This window comes from Pseudopodoces humilis, chromosome 18 (assembly GCF_049639895.1).
Source record: "Pseudopodoces humilis isolate 2021_Gansu_Grassland_sample_001 chromosome 18, ASM4963989v1, whole genome shotgun sequence".
Lineage (NCBI taxonomy): Eukaryota > Metazoa > Chordata > Aves > Passeriformes > Paridae > Pseudopodoces > Pseudopodoces humilis.
The window spans coordinates 13709241-13720946 of record NC_142217.1 but is presented as its reverse complement, the minus strand read 5'-3'; the positions used below and the strand labels follow the sequence as shown (position 1 = coordinate 13720946).

Below are 11706 nucleotides of genomic sequence, written 5' to 3'. Positions count from 1 at the left end.
GGCAGGGAGCTTGCAGGAGAGACACTGGGGAGAAGGATGGAAGCTAAAACCCCAGATTTTCTGCCAGATGTTGGGTGCACATAAAGAGATGGCAGCAGCTGGAAGGGAGGACAGACAACTTTTCTCCCTTCCAGGCAATTCCTATATTGTTTGTAGAGTCCCCTTCCCTCCCAAAGCTTGACCTTGAGAGACAAAATCAATGCCTTGAAATGTTGGTGCAGGACTGTTAGGAGCTATTGCAGCACAAAGTCAGGCTCTCATCTGGCTCAGTGCCTCTGTTTTTGTCTCCCTCTTTGTACCTTCCAGGAGGCTGTGTTTAGGACAGGCTCAAGGGTGACCTCCCCATGCCCAGCCTCTCACGAGTCAAAAACTGAAGTCTGCTGCCCCACCAATGTTTTTGGCCCCTTTCACCCAGTGCTTGCTGAGCTGTACCTCCCTGCCAGTGAAGCCTGGTACATTGTAGGGGCAGGCTCACACAAAAACAACAGCTTCAGTAAACGGGATGTGCTGCCAGCCCCCCTCCCTCCTCCCATGAGGGTTTGTATGGTCCTGATTTCCGCACAGAGACTCTGATCTGCAAGTTTTATTCATGACCATAAAACAGAGATAAGCTCTTATCTCTGGCACGCAGCAATATCAGGCACCAGCCCTTGCTCCAGAGCATTGGCAGCAGAGGACCAGACCAGAACACCAAGAGGAACTTCTTGGAAGAGGAGGAGGAGGAGGAGGTGAACAACATGGGGAAAACCAGTTGTGGGAGGTGAACACGAAGGATGGGATGATGCCAACCTGCCCTGGGCTGCCAGGGAGGCCTGAGAGGCAGGGGAGGAAGCAGTGATTAGACAGCAGCATCTGCAATCAAGAGCAGGAAGCGTGGCTGCCGGGAAATGCTCGCCGTTCTTACTGTGCGCGATAAACCCCGAGTGCCCCGTGGAGGAGGCACCAGCCCTTCCGTGCCCCCCTGGCACCGTGCCCGAGCCCCGAGCATGCAGGGACCTGGTCCTTGAGGCAGAACCACTGGAAATGTTCCCCTTGGTTTCCAGTGGCCACTAATTGCCAGGGCTCCTCCAGAAATCCCCAAGCCTATTGGTTTATAGCTTGGCTGGCCCAGCAGGGAAGTGTTCCCAGCATCAATCCTTCGCTTTTCCTGGCAGTGGGGTGGCGTTGTACCTGGATCGAGGAGCTGTATAGACAGGCAAAGACCCAGGGCTGGTTTGGAGTCCTACTCACTGCAAGACAAACACAGTTCTGCTTACACAGGGATTTGGATTGATTCAGCACTGGGGTGTGTGAGATCAGGCTTTGGTCATCCCATGGCTGCAGGAGAGAAAGAGCAAGAGAGGGAGAGAGGATAGGGGAGGAATTAAAAAAGAAAGACAAATAAAGCAAGCCAAAAGAGAAAAAAAGAAAGGAAAGAAAAAGAAGAGAAGAGAAGAGAAGAGAAGAGAAGAGAAGAGAAGAGAAGAGAAGAGAAGAGAAGAGAAGAGAAGAGAAGAGAAGAGAAGAGAAGAGAAGAGAAGAGAAGAGAAGAGAAGAGAAGAGAAGAGAAGAGAAGAGAAGAGAAGAGAAGAGAAGAGAAGAGAAGAGAAGAGAAGAGAAGAGAAGAGAAGAGAAGAGAAGAGAAGAGAAGAGAGAAAGAGAAAAGAAAGAAAGAAAAGAAAAGAAAAGAAAAGAAAAGAAAAGAAAAGAAAAGAAAAGAAAAGAAAAGAAAAGAAAAGAAAAGAAAAGAAAAGAAAAGAAAAGAAAAGAAAAGAAAAGAAAAGAAAAGAAAAGAAAAGAAAAGAAAAGAGAAAGGAAAAGAGAAAATAGAAAGAAGAAAGAAGAAAGAAGAAAGAAGAAAGAAGAAAGAAGAAAGAAGAAAGATGAAAGAAGAAAGAAGAAAGAAGGAGAGAGAGAACCTCTTTTGAAAGCCTTAAACCTGCCTCTTTATCTCCCTAATCTGTATTTTCCCCCCCCCAGAGCCTCTTTCTGTACAGGATGAAAGCAGATTTCTCCTCTTTATTTTCGTTTTCTGTGTCCTTTAGGAAGGCATTTGCTCGAGACTAATTGAATTTTCTGCCCGTGAAGAGAAAGACATGACACAGAGTGAGTTAAAGTCTGACACCAGGACAGGGCGCAGGAGCCCTGTTAACTGGTGTGGGGGACAGCCCCTCACTTAACAAAAGTGTTTAATTCTGTCCCCTCTTGTTAAGAAGGGGCGGAAGGAGGGGATATTTATTCTGTTCTTTTCTCAAGGTTTTTCCTTTCGGGTCACAAAGTGCCCCCCACGCTCCTGGCCCCCCTCCTCTCCCCGCTTTTGTGGCAGCAGCAGCTGGTGGGTTGCAAAGGGGACAGGCTTTGTCTTTTGACACACTTGAACATTTCTGCACAGAGCTGGGGAAACCTTTCCCTTCCCACCTCTCGCCTTTACGGGCAAGGAGGAGGGAGCGAGGGGCAAGTGGTGGAGGAGTTATGACCGAGGGGATAAAATGGCACAAAGGGCTGTGGAGCCACGGTGGACGAGGGCTCAGGGCTGGGCTGTGAGGGGTTGTGGTGAGCAGATGGTGATGGGCCGTGGGGAGGGGGTGTGGGATGGCCCTGAATGCCGGGGAGGCTTGTGCCGAGCAACCTGTTGAAGGGAGAGGGGAAAAAAGCAAAGCAAGAGGCGTCAACCCCACAAAGGAGAGTGCAGGGGTTTCCTCTTCCCAAATCCAACAAAGGAACCTCTTCTGTCCCTTTGTCGCCCTCCCAGAGTTGGGCCCCAGTTAATCTTCTGGCCATGACACGTGGAGGATTTGCTTGGTTTGTGCTACAAGTCCATAAACCAGCTCTTTTTTCCTCCAGCAGCACCCTTGATTCCTCCACAAAGGTTGTGCAAACCCTTCAGTCCCCCCACGAAGGGTGTGCAAAGCCCTTGGTGTCTCCACACCTCCTCCAGGGATGGGACAATACGGCTGATCCTAAAGAATGGGTGTGATGCAGCCGTGTTTGACAGCAGGGCTTGAGGAATGTCCTGGTGCAACCTGCGGCAGTGGGCTGGCACTGGAATGAGGTCAGGCTCCAGGTAGGCAAGAGCAGGAAATTGGGGCTTGACCCCTGATCTGACCCCACAGCAGTCAGTGTAACCTGCCTGTGTCCACCCTGCACCTTAAAGGTTTGCAGGCTGGGAATGGCCCCAGCACCTTCTCTGTCCTGGGCAAAGCTGAAAGTAGGAATATTAAAATGAGCTAAAAGCAGGAAACTAAAAACCATCTCTTGCATGAGCTCACAGCCTGATCTGGAGACTACATCCCTCCACCGTTCTCCCCACGACCAAGAACTTCATGTAAGACTCCCAGACCTGTTCCTGGGACAGCAACACTTTTTTTTTTCTGCAGCAAAACCCCAGCCCTCACAGCCTAATTGCTGTTAGCGGGTGTTCACCTACAGTGCTACCCAACAGCTGCACAGGGAGATGCACATGTGGACACTGCAGCCTCCCAAATTGCAGCCAGTGGCCTGATTAAAGCCTGTCCAGCTCTCCCTTATAGTGGTGCAAGCTGGCAGCTTCAGTGTGTGGACACTGGGGTAAAACCAGTATGAGGTGAGTGACAACAGAGATGTGAATTTTAACCTTTGTGCGGCACCATACGGACACACAAAGCTTTGGGAAATGCCTGGTTCTGCAGGAGCTTTCAGGAGAGCCCTTATGAATGGAAAATAAATAGATACATTCTTTATCCAAATTGTCTTATTTTTGTGGTGCCTCTTGAGTAAACCCACTTCTGAGGCCATCCTAATTGCTTTGCAATAGAGCAGAGATAAATATTTATCAAAGAGCTGCATCAGGAAACCACAGTTCAGAGAACCAGTATCGAGCAATGTGTCTCAGGAAGGATGAGTCTGAGTGGTTTTAGCTTTGCTGACCTGTCAGGCTTCCTCCCTTGCACGAGACAGAGCTTCACCCAAGTCCAGACCCACGTGGCACCGCACCAGTCCCTCAGCATCACTTGGAACTGGTCACACAGAGCCTTTGGAGGACTCTTCTCCATGCTGGAGTGCCCCTGTTGTGCCATTCTGCTGACCTGGTGTTTTCTGACACCTTTTCTTCCTTTGACTTCATGGCCTCTCTTGCTTTCTATTAAAAACCCCAGAAACGTGGCCCATATTCCTCTGGGAGACCCAGTGCTAAAAGAGGCCCACATGCAAATATTTAGCTGCACTAATATTAGCGCAGAAACATCCGACCAGATGGCAGCGTTTCTAGACCTCGCTGTGCAAGACTGGCTCTTCAAAATAAAACAGGCTGTGACAGAACTCTGTGACCACTTGCCAGTTCTTGAAATCCCAAACCACTGTACTGAGGCAGCTGGATGCACAGGACAAGGGCTTTCTAGCATCTTGCACATGTGGGACATCCCCTCAGCCAGTGGTGCTTCAACCGAATCAAGAGGAAATGATGATGAAAACCGAATTTTGAAGCTCAGTGTGTTAGAGGAGAGGGCTGGACTGCATGGGTCCAGAGCAAGAGTGTGCAGGTCTCTTCTTGCTCCAGGCATTCCTGATCCCTCAGCACAGAGTTGGCATTTTGCACTGACCACAATCAACGTGTGCCATCCATAGCTGGAGAGGGCAAAAATTCCTCTGTGATTGTTCATTGCATTGAGCAGCCTCAAGAACAAAGAAGAGCAGAATTTCCTCCTCTGCACAACTTGTGCTCACCCTTTGAAAAACTTGTCCTCCCAGAAAGGCTCTCTCAAGCTGGAAATGCCCAAAGAGATGATCACAATGCTGAGCATGAGCCAGCTGAAGTGCCGCTCTGAACCTCAGATGGATGACGTTCCTGTTTAATTGGGAGCGGGTGTTTCTTGACTCATGCAAAGGGCACGCTATTTTTATAATGGTCTGATTCCAGATCACAGCCTCCTGTCTTAGGCTCTGCACATCTAATGAAAGCCAGCTCCTGCCTAGAAGCCCATACAATGGGCTCAGAGTTGGGAAGAGCGCTCCGAAGCCTCTCACCCAGGGGCTTTGCGAGGTTGCCCGCCAGGGTCTGTTTTTTCCATCCTCGCTCATGTCAGAGAAGTTAAATATTTACTGGAGCTATTAAATATTTATGCTAAGTTGGTCCTCCCATGGGGAGGCATCCTATGGCTGACTCCTGGGGGTCTGTGGCCAATCCACTCACGTGTCTGTGCTAAGCTCAGCTCTGCTCTGGGCTGCAAACACACGGGGATTTCAGAGGGCTGACATGTACTCTAGGGAAGGGAAATCCATGGTTTTGGCAACAATAATGCTATTAGGTGATGAACTTGGGGGTTCTTTGGGTGTCTTCCTTAAAGGTAAGTCCCCCATGGAAGTGTGGGTTGCTCTTTGTTGTCCTTCCACCCCATGGTTTGTAATACCACCTCACACCTGTTGTGCGGGAAGCTGAGTGAGAACATCCAGACCCATCTCCAGCTCCATTCGTTCTTCCAGCAGGTCACCAGCACCTCCAGAGAGCAGCAGGACTCAAGGCAGGGGGTTCCTATTCAACAGCATCCAAGGAGACCCATGGTCAACATGGTAAGAGCAGGAAACATGGTGACAGTGCCAGAGCACAAGCCAAATGGGAAAAGCCCTGTCCCATCCCTGGGGATCCAGCACCCATCCTGGGACAAGCTCCCCACTCCCATCCAGCCAGAGTGGGTTAATGCTGCTGCAACTCCATGTTGGAACAGGGCCAGAGGAAAAAGGCTCCACCATTTCCCGGTCTGCCTGGAAAACAGGCCAGCTTTTTTCTCCAGCAGCAGAAGTTGTTTTTTCTGGGCCAGATTCAACAGCACATTGTCCACCCAGCCCCGCTCTCCAGCCCACAGTGAGGCTGAAGGGCACAACCTGCCTGGGGGGAGCCAGGCACTCTCCCACCTGGTGTGACCCCTCCCCGGGCGCCACTCTGCCCTTTCTGTCCCCATCCCTTTCCTCTCCTCGTCCGGCTCCAAGCAGGGCTGGGGACGCCCTTTCCTGCCTGGCACCCGGCTGGCCCGACAGCAGACACGGTGCTGCCAAGCACCACTACACCGTTTCCCCTCCACAATCCTGGCCAAAGCCCCACCACGTTTTTATCCTCTCTGCCACGGCATCAACCTGGAAAATGTGCCCAGGGAAGAAAGAAAGACAAAAGAAAGGAAAAAGGAAGAAAGAAATCAGCCTTTGGTTCAGGCGTGCCAAAGGGAGTGCGAGCGCGCGCGGGCTTGGCTCCCTTTCTCGCCAGCTCTTTTCCCAGCAGAGCGATAAGAGACTGGACGAGTACAATCGTGAGTGGAGCAGGTCCCAGCGGCTCGACTGGCTCTGGGCTGGGATAGCCAAGGGACACTGAGTGCTCCACAGGGACATATTTCCAAAATAAAGTCATTCTGGTGCTCCTCCAGGCCCACCAGCCACCCAACAGCTCGCCGCAAAGCATCGCTGCCGCCCCCACAGCCAAAATAAAGCTGTGAGGAGCCCTGACCCGGCAAAGGAGAGGCTGAGTGCTCCCCAGGCAGCCCCTTCCTCCAGCCACAGCAGTTCTCAGTGCGAAGAGCAGCACGTGGGCTTGGCCGGATGCACACGCAACCCCCACAGCCTTCCCAGCATGGCCCTCTGCCCTGTCTCCTCTTCCTCCTGTCCTCTCCATCTCCTCTTTCTCTTCCCAGCATTGCTGGGACATGTCTGTCCCATCCACACGCTCGTGATGGGACACAGATACAGTCTGAGCACCAGCCTGGTTTGCTTGCTGCAAACTGAGCCTGGCTTGTCCTGAACACAGGTGGATGTTTGGAGCCCAAAATGTGGATGACATTGTTGAAGGGCAGCTGAGAGGAGCAATTTGAGCTGGTTCCTCAGCTCACAGAGCTATGCTGTGGATCCAGCCTGCTGCAAGAAGGGGTGCTGTGGGCTTTGGTTGCTGCAGGTTGTGTTTGAGTACACAAGCCATGGGAGTGAGATACCAGTTGCTCTGGGAGAGGGGCTCCACAGGAACTTGATAGCTGAAAATAAAGGCTGGAGAGGTTTGAAGTAATCCCAGGAGATGGAGCCGTGAAACCCGGATGCAGAGCCTTCAAGGTCCCGCTTGTTCACCTCAACCTGTCCAATGGCTCCCCCTGCTCCACCCCCACAAACAAGTGCCAAAGTCCTTCTCCATTTCTCAGCAGCCCCACAGCTAATCCCCTCCACACCCACACACGTGGACGAAGAGCAAACCCTGTCCATCTGCTCTCTCATGGAACCCCACTCATTTAACACTAGTCTAGAGGTTCTGAAAGTGGATCAGATCCTGAGAACCTCATCCACCCCACATAATGGTTCATGTGGTGGCTCTTTCCAGAAGGTGACAGCCCCAGCCCCAAGCTCTTCACGGAACGACCTCTAAAATCCAGAGGCCCCTCAAGGTTTGCCCACCTTGGTCTCCAGCACAGCTTGTAAATGTCACAGCATGCACACTTAGGTCACCCTGACAGCTGTCCCCAGCCCCTCCTCTTAGTCACCTCTTCCTTGCTGTAATAAATTGAATATCAAATGGGTATTACTGCACTGATGGTCATGCTCCTAACCCTCTCATCAGCATTAAATTAGCACCCCTGACAATGCGCTGGAGGCGGCACCAGCAGGGCTGAGATAATCAGCCATAACAAAAGGAAATCAATTCTCCATGGGAATGACCAGCTCTGGGTGTCCTGGCAGGCAATGTGTGTCTGTCCCACCACAGAGCCCATCTCCTCAGGCTCTCCACAGCAGCAATGTTCAGCACCCCATAAAGTACCTCAGCAAGGTGGGGACCAACAGCTGGGATCATCTGTGTGGGCCTGGGAGCCTGTGCCCATCCATGGTGCAGAGGGGATGCAGGAGATTAGAGTGTCATTAGAGGAGGTTGGGACTAAGCAAAGCCATGATGCCCCTACTGTAAACACAATTCCATGGTGGGAGCCAGGGATGTCTGTGGGACAGCCTCTGCCTAAAAACCTCATCTGAAATAGCTGTGGCTGTTTCACCATCATGGTCCATCCCCAGCTGACATGAGCAGAGGTTGGCTTGAACCCAGCAGCAGAGGTCTCAGTGACGTTTTGATCCTCCTTGCTGGAAGGGGCTGTGAGGGGGGTCACCTACCTCACTCTTTCCACATCTTCCTGGAAAACGAGCAGGAAAGGAAAAGTTGCACCAGTTTTTAGAGATCATTTCACCACAGCTCAGGGTCTGGATGGAGCAGTCCTTGGAGCAGACACTGCCAGGAGGGCTCGGGCTCTCCTCACCCCCTGGAGAGAGGTGCATGGAGAGGAGGGACACACCCCCTTGGGAGGGGTTCCTGTTTTGAGGGAAGAAGAAAAGGACACGGACGTGGCAGTCAGGGATGTTCTGTTGGCCCTGCTAATAGAAACCCTCTGTATAAACAGGGAGAGGATCCAACAGAGATCAGAGATGGTTTTTCTTTCAAGAAAATTAAACATTTAAAACATTTGAGAACACACGCCCTCACCCCCCGGACAGTAATTAACTTCTTCCTGTGCAGAGCATGGAGCACTTTCCAAAAACAGAGCTAGATGGATTATTTTTCAAAGGAAATGTTGTTGAAAGGATCTTCTGTTATGTCCTAAAGTGGGAAAACAGTCACAGTGGCTGAGGAAGGGCTTGCTCCATGCATGTGCCACGCTGTGGCTGCCTGAGGAGGTGGTGCCACTCAAGATGATGCTGGTTTGGGGGCCACGTGGTGGTTGAGCAGCAGCCATGATGTTTGATGGAAAAAAGTCCTTGTTTGGTCATTATAGGACCCTAAAAACCAGTGAAAAGTAAACCAGTCACCAACAGTGGAAGAAGAATCCCAAACTCAACCTGTGAGGGATGCATTGCATTTCCCCAACGTGACAGAGCAGGGCAATCCTGCAATGTGAGAGAGGAGATAAAATCAGGTGCAGATGCAAATATATGCAGCGTTCGAGGGATTTACATCCCACATTCCCAAATGAGCCCATCTTCCTGTGAACTTGGGGAAGAGCTCAGCCCTGGTTCTCAGACCAGTAGCATGAAAAGAGGCAGCTGGTATGTGTGTTAAACAAGCACAGCGTGAAAGACATCCCAGCAATAAAAGGGCTCCATGCTAGCCAAGGTGTTTGGTGGGAACAAAATAACTTCCCAGGCTGATCCCACCACTCTCCCTGAGCCTGCAGAGAGGCAGGAGCAGCACAGGGAGGCAGGGCCGGATAGAAATGGGTAAGAGCTGGTTTTGAGAGACAATCGTGCTTTGTAGCAAAGCTTGAGGTTTGGATGTTTGTTTTCAGTGCAGCGTTGGGAGGAAAATAAAACCCAACATTTTTTTGCAACACAGACTTGTGGGGAAACAGCCTTTCTCTGGTTGAAAAGGTCAGGTTTGCTTTCCATATCTCACTCACATCAAAAATGTCCTGCAATCCCTGGAGCTCGGGAGAAAATTTCCTCTTGCAAAGTTAAGTGAGGGCAGGCCTGCAGGGAGAGCTCATTTCTTTTTCTAGTCCAGATCGAGCCAGTTGGAAGGAATAAGTCTGGGTTTGAGCACCCAAATGCCCTTTGAGGTCTGGAATAAAGTCACCACACGGCCGGGCTGCTCAGTGGGACCCACCTGCCTGGCAGCTCAGGGCATCCCACCCAGGGATGTTGACTCAGGGCCCTGGCCTGGAGCAGGGGACAGCAGGACCTGTCATCAGCTTGTGCCAGAGCAGCCCTTGTGCCTCTCCCTGGGGACAGCATCCACAGGGGTCTCACGTGGCCCCACAGAGCAGGGGGACTGCGCCACTTTTGGCATGGGAAATTATATGTTTGGGGCGAGAAGCCTTTTGGCTCTGCTCCTGTAATGTTTCTTCATCCCTTTTATAATCCCAAAATCATCCCAAAGTTCCCAGATTCCCTTTGGGCATCTCTCCACTCTGACTTCATTCCACAGTCTTCCCTTGGCTGAGATTTAGCTTTTAGCATCTTCACTCCAGTAAGGATCCCTCTGTGTCAGCATTGCGAGGAGTTTTGGCACGGCTGACCAGAATCTCCCTCCTAATGAGACATCCAGTGCTCAGCCTGGGAAGATGGCAAATTCAGACAAAGAAAATATAATTCAAAGCGACAAGACAAAAGGATCTGTTGGATGGGGACCAGTGCATCTGGAGAAACATCTTTGTTTTAGAGGAAGAAGAGAGCAAAAGCAAGAAATAGAAAGAAAGGAAAAAGGCATCCGGAGCGGGATTGTTCCTGGCCTGCAGGTGTGTGTGTGTAGGGAAGGCAGGAAAGCCCTGTGCATTAAAAGCTTTCATTTCAGGCTGGCCACCTCTGGCTGTTCACTCCACACTCCCTCCCGGTGTTGTCTTCCCGTGCCCACAGGCAGTGTGCTCTGTCCTTTTCTCTTTTCCCCACCATCTGCCATTGCGAATTCCCCTGAGCATCTCCCACCCTGGCGTAGAGTTTCAGCACATGTAGAAAACAAGGGGGAGAGAAACCCAAAGCCAACCTGTAACAGCATGAGGAGGGACAGGACCCAGCTGTGCCTGATGCCCATCTCAGTGTCCTCTGGCCTCTGCCATCGGGTGCTTTGGGGGCCTCTGGATGATGCTGGGGGCTGCCTGTCCCAGGCTGGGGCAGGGGGAGGATGAGGAATGCGGGGCTGTGCAAGCAGTGGGATCCTCTTTCCTTGTATGGCTGGGGCTGCCAGAGGCACAGTCCCCCCCTAACCTCATTGTTTCAAGTTACAAAGCTGCCCAATCCCACTGAGCCACCTCAGATCCAAGGAAAGAGCCGGCAGCTGCTTTGAAATCCAGACTGGAGTGTCTCCAGCAGACAGTGCTTTAAACAACAGCTGAGCTCCCTCCTCGTGGGCACAGCAACCCAGTACCCACCTCCCTGGGCAGCAGGGAGGGCAGTTAGAGCGAGCACTCTTCTCTGACCCTTGCCATGGGATAAGGGAAAAGATCTTCCAGACCTGAAGCAAGGCTCCCACAGCCACCAGAGCAACCAGCACCAGTGTGTGGCCAGTGCCCATCTCGTTTAAGAGCCTGGGGAAGTCCCTGGGTCCTGGTAAGAGAGGCACAGGGATGCATTTTGCATCCCAAAACAACCTGGTCCATTTTCCATGGCCCATGCCAGTTGCTATGTCAGATCTCTCCTGCAGCGTGTGTCCAGCTCATTGACTCCTGAGAAAACAATTATGGGAAAGGGTCTGGAATCTATGCCAAGCTTATTGTCCTAAATTTGGTTGAAACCCTTCTGTGCCCATCAGTGCCTGCAGCACACTCGCCTGGGCCTTGGGCCACTCACCCCTGAACTTGAGACACTCTGTGGTGATGGGAGCTGGGAGGATAGAAGGGGGAACAGGGCTGGCTGTCCCACGGGCTGATCCAATTCTTCATGCATAGTTAACTCCTGCTTGGATGGTCGGGAAGGAGAGCACAAGGCCATCACTGGGACAAACTTGGTCATGCTCAGCCACATTCCTGCCTTCAAAAGGGTCCAGGGTGCCTGGGCCTCTGTGGACAAGGGCCCTGGGAGATCACATTACTCGGGGCTTTTGTGGCCTTAACAGCTGTGACGGGGTAGCAAAAACTATTAGTGTGCAGGGCTGTGTGTGTGAGAGGGCCGGGACCGTCCTCCCCAGCTCAGCCTGGCATTAATCCCCCAAACAGATTAATGATGCTTAGTGCTTTGAAGAGGAGAAAAGGAGATGGGAGACTAATTGGGGAGATCAGCACGACGAAAGCTGGCACATGCTCCCCCCAAAGC

General features: G+C 51.7%; 1 long non-coding RNA gene across 1 annotated transcript; it reads right to left on the bottom strand.

Annotated features, from left to right (window-relative positions):
• Positions 1 to 743: 743 nt before the first annotated feature.
• Positions 744 to 8221, bottom strand: LOC148182936 (uncharacterized). The gene is made up of 3 exons (XR_015774129.1): positions 8083 to 8221; positions 5374 to 5485; positions 744 to 1229 (listed from the first exon to the last, which is right to left on the bottom strand). It is a non-coding gene; the product is annotated as an uncharacterized LOC148182936 (long non-coding RNA).
• Between the last annotated feature and the right edge of the window lie 3485 nt (positions 8222 to 11706).